Genomic DNA, 5522 nt, shown 5'->3' with positions numbered 1-5522 from the left:
TTAGGTGAAAACCAGGGGGCTTCTTTTTTAGGCGAATGAGTATCTCAGCAAACTGTAAAAAATTATTCAGGGCCTTAGTAAATATTAGCCCAAAAAATGCAGGTTTATGGTTTTACTTCAATATTTGAATAACTTACTTATTTTTTATGTGTTCAAAAAGCATGACATTTGGAAATGTAAATTCAATTAAAAATACTGCAAAATCTGAACTATTATTTGTGAGTAAAAACAACAACAAAGGAAATTGTGTTTAATTTACTCCATATTCATAATATTTTCTATCAACTTAAGAATTGTAAGTTCTTGCAACAACTTGCCATTTGGTTCCATTTGTAGAGGATTGTGGGTAATTCAAATTTGTTAGACTTTATGATACACAACTGTATATGCATGTTTGAAGTATTTTTCTATATTAGTATTAAAGTCGAACTGAAACACTCAAGTCAACATGCAACACTGGTTTACATGTCAATGTTGGGTAACCTTGTTGAATACGATGTTATGAAAATGCTTTTAGAACATAATATTATACGGTTTTCGAGCACCTAGCACAAGGGCCATTCCAATGCATTTCAGCAAGCCATGACACCCACCATCTCAGATTGTTCTTAAATCATTTTTGTAGTTAGAAACAGATAAGATTAATATTCCTGAAACATTATTTTGTTGAAATATAATTAGATCTCTGAGAAATTAATGTAATTGATTGCACCCAAATTGGCCATTTTAATTCATAGGATTCATATAATATTCAATGAATATAGTACCTAACATCCGATTTGGACTAAACCTTTTTCTAACATTGAGTAAGACATGAGGAATCCAAATAAATTGTCAAAAGCCATCCACGGACCCCCCGCACCCCAAGCCAATCCCACCCTAACAATGAGTATACAGTATCAGTTCTCTATGTCTGACAAGTAGTATGGAGCTGCGGCTTTGAGTATTGTTTCTTCATCCTATGTAATGTATTCTCAGTGTATTTGGTGATCGTTTTTTTCCCCTGTTCAGAGAAATTAGTCATTGAAGTTGTTAGGTTTATGTCCCATCCTACATCCTGATGTTACCAGGTGCTGACCACTAGGTAGTGCTAAAACCTAGGAGAGGCTAGCTAGCTAGCTGGGCTAGAAACAGCTGGCTAGAAAAACGAGTATTCAGTCGATGCAAGCTAGCTATCTAGGTGTCTGTTCTAAAAGAGTTAGCTGCAGACCTGTAGGGTTGTTAACAGTGTCCACTAATATTAAATCAATTGCAGCTAGTTGTGAGACTAACCAAATGATGCCAATGACCATAGTAAAATCCTGCAGTGTAGCAAGCTGTTCCACTAATGTCACTAGCTAACAAAATATACATCAATGATATCTGAGCTTGCTGTTGTTTTGGACTAGCTGGCTTGCACAGTATATATATTTTTTGTCAATTTATCATTCATGCCATGTTACTTGGCTAGACTTTAACAGTATAGCCTTCTAAAAAGGCACTTATTTTAATATTTGTTTTATTGTTGTCAAAATGAAAACATTCTCAAGGCTACTAACATGCATTGTAATCTGGGCTGCCTGTCAGACTAACCATTCAAGTGATGTAATTGATGACACGTTATCAAGATGGCGGCATGCAGTAGTCAGGCAATAACATAACATTATAACATGAATATGAGTTTTCAGCAGCTGTAAGGGTAGGAACATGCTTCTTTATCATATTTGGTTATAAAAAAACACCTTGCCACTTACTAAAATGTTTCAGTTAATCTTTAAGCATACTGTAAAACATTTCCTGTAAATGTGCCTGTAAATTACTGTACATTTGCCAATAAATTACTGTAGATTTACAGGACATTTCCTGAAACACACATTTACAGCATATTACTGTAACACCTGACTAGAGCAACATGCTTTATTTCTAGAATTTACAGTGCATTACTGGAAGCACAGTGGTAACTAAACTCCTGCACATTTACAGTGCAGGCAGGTAGTGCCAATGATGGGCAGTATTTCTGTTACATGTATTTGATATAGGTATTTCAATACCTATTTTGTCATTTGTATTTCACTGGCCTGAAGTACAGTTAATATATTTTGTTACAGTTTAATTAGAATACATGTATTTTGTATTATCTAATACAAATATAAACTTGCAAGTAGGCCGCTTAACTACAACAAAATTCTCGGTAACGATAACATAATCTTGTTAATTGCTATGACTGTGATATGTTCTTGTTTATCTACCTTAGTTTAAGGCACTGGCTGTAAGTCGCGCTGGATAAAAGCGTCTGCTAAATTACCAAAATGTAAATGTAAAAATGAACACTTGCAAAGCACATTGCTGGGTTTTATTCTAATAAGCTCCACCCCCAAACAAGGCCACATTTTATCAAAATACAAATAGTTTGAGGGCAGAGCTCATTAGAATAAAAAAACTAATAATAATAACATAACTGGCACGCAGATTGGTAGAAATGTAAAGATAAATTGTAAATTGGCATTCCACATGAAAAAGGTTGCCAACCCCTGGTGTAGCTTATTACCGGCAACTTCAGGAGCGTAATGGCAGAATCTGCGAAGACCAGCAGCAGTGGGAGGAGGGACGGTTTCCACTAGTTACCACAGCCATAATGTCTACAGTGAGGGAAAAAAGTATTTGATCCCCTGCTGATTTTGTACATTTGCCCACTGATAAAGAAATGATCAGTCTATAATTTTAATGGTAGGTTTATTTGAACAGTGAGAGACAGAATAACAACAACAAAATCCAGAAAAACGCATGTCAAAAATGTTATAAATTGATTTTCATTTTAATGAGGGAAATAAGCATTTGACCCCCTCTCAATCAGAAAGATTTCTGGCTCCCAGGTGTCTTTTATACAGGTAACGAGCTGAGATTAGGAGCACACTCTTAAAGGGAGTGCTCATAATCTCAGTTTGTTATCTGTATAAAAGACACCTGTCCACAGAAGCAATCAATCAATCAGATTCCAAACTCTCCACCATGGCCAAGACCAAAGAGCTGTCCAAGGATGTCAGGGACCTACATAAGGCTGGAATGGGCTACAAGAACATCACCAAGCAGCTTGGTGAGAAGGTGACAACAGTTGGTGCGATTATTCGCAAATGGAAGAAACACAAAATAACTGTCAATCTCCCTCGGCCTGGGGCTCCATGCAAGATCTCACCTCGTGGAGTTGCAATGATCATGAGAACGGTGCGGAATCAGCCCAGAACTACACGGGAGGATCTTGTCAATGATCTCAAGGCAGCTGGGACCATAGTTACCAAGCAAATAATTGGTAACAAATTACGCCGTGAAGGACTGAAATCCTGCAGCGCCTGCAAGGTCCCCCTACTCAAGAAAGCACATATACAGGGCCGTCTGAAGTTTGCCAATGAACATCTGAATGATTCAGAGGAGAACTGGGTGAAAGTGTTGTGGTCAGATGAGACCAAAATCGAGGTCTTTGGCATCAACTCAACTCGTCGTGTTGGGAGGAGGAGGAATGCTGCCTATGACCCCAAGAACAACATCCCCACCGTCAAACATGGAGGTGGAAACATTATGCTTTGGGGGTGTTTTTCTGCTAAGGGGACAGGACAACTTCACTGCATCAAAGGGACGATGGACGGGGCCATGTACCGTCAAATCTTGAGTGAGAACCTCCTTCCCTCAGCCAGGGCATTGAAATGGGTCGTGGATGGGTATTCCAGCATGACAATGACCCAAAACACACAGCCAAGGCAACAAAGGAGTGGCTCAAGAAGAAGCACATTAAGGTCCTGGAGTGGCCTAGCCAGGCTCCAGACCTTAATCCCATAGAAAATCTGTGGAGGGAGCTGAAGGTTCGAGTTGCCAAACGTCAGGCTTGAAACCTTAATGACTTGGAGAAGATCTGCAAAGAGGAGTGGGACAAAATCCCTCCTGAGATGTGTGCAAACCTGGTGGCCAACTACAAGAAACATCTGACCTCTGTGATTGCCAACAATGGTTTTGCCACCAAGTACTAAGTCATGTTTTTGGGTCAAATACTTATTTCCCTAATTAAAATGCAAATAAATGTATAACATTTTTGACATGCGTTTTTCTGGATTTTTTGTTGTTATTCTGTCTCTCACTGTTCAAATAAACCTACCATTAAAATGATAAACTGATCATGTCTTTGTCAGTGGGCAAATGTACAAAATCAGCAGGGGATTTGGTCTTAATTTAAGGTTAGGGTTATTTGATAAAATATTGAATTTGGCCTTTACTATTATAGCCCATAGAAACACATTGAATAACACTTTCATAAATGGCAAAAAAGACAGTCAACAAATAAATAAGGAATACGTTTATGAAGTGTCTGTCCTATATCTAGTAGATATAAGAAAGCTCAGGAAATATTTTTGTTGTTTTGGACACATATTTAACCCCTTATTTTTGTTGACAGTAAAGTAGCTCCATACTTCCATTTGTTTGTATGGTTCCCTTCAGATGAGTCCCGTGACACTTGTGGGGGTCGTAGAGCAATACACCATCGTGTTCGTGAGAATCTCCCCGTTCCATAGAGTGGTCATAATAGTTTGTAGGCCGAATGTTTCGTGAGAAGAACGATTTTCGGAATGTCTTTTTTTATTAAATTTTCATTGTTGGACATAAAAGACTGTAAAAACACCAGGAAATCAGCTCCAAGTGATTTTAATTTAGGAAATCTGTTCCCAAGCATTCCCATGCATAATAGAGTGACACGTGATCGTATACAAATGTAAACAAGGTTTGAAATTATTATATTTTAGTGAAATATTATAACTGTTTGGGCTTCTTGCGGTCAATTTGCAGTCTACAAATTATTTGTAATTATGTTCCGGCACCCCGACCATCCGCTCAAGAAGAAAATTGGCCCACGCCAGAATCTAGTTGATGATACAACCTCCCGAGTGGCGCAGTGGTCTAAGGCACTGCATCGCAGTGCTAGCTGTGCCACTAGAGATCCTGGTTTGAATCCAGGCTCTGCTGTAGCTGGCCGCAACCGGGAGACCAATGGGGTGGCGCACAAGTCGTCCAGGGTAGGGGAGGGTATGGCCGGCAGGGAGGTAGCTCAGTTGGTAGAGCATGGCGTTTGCAACGCCAGGGTTGTGGGTTCGTTTCCCACGGGGGGCCAGTATGAAAAGAATAATGTATGCACTAACTGTAAGTCGCTCTGGATAAGAGCGTCTGCTAAATGACATAAATATAAATATATGATCCCTGGTTTCTGACTTTGTGGCTGTGATAACTAGGGACAGGTCAGGAACAGGTTTTTATCTTCTGGATAAGTTGCTCTCTGATTCCCTCTTGAGTAATTTGTGTGTCTTAGTTATTTAATCAAACAGTGCACTTAATGCATCAGACAAGCTCAGTGCATATAGTTGATTCTATTAAAACACATAGGGTGTGTCTATATAACAGACAAAAGAACAGATGACTCTCGGTCAACCAAGATGTATTTTTGTCGGGGACAGCCCTAATCAGGGTTCCATGCATGCTGACTGCACGTCTCAACAATTTAGCCC

The sequence above is a fragment of the Coregonus lavaretus genome (assembly GCF_964263955.1).
Source record: "Coregonus lavaretus genome assembly, contig: HAP1_SCAFFOLD_205, whole genome shotgun sequence".
NCBI lineage: Eukaryota > Metazoa > Chordata > Actinopteri > Salmoniformes > Salmonidae > Coregonus > Coregonus lavaretus.
This window is presented reverse-complemented; position numbering follows the sequence as displayed.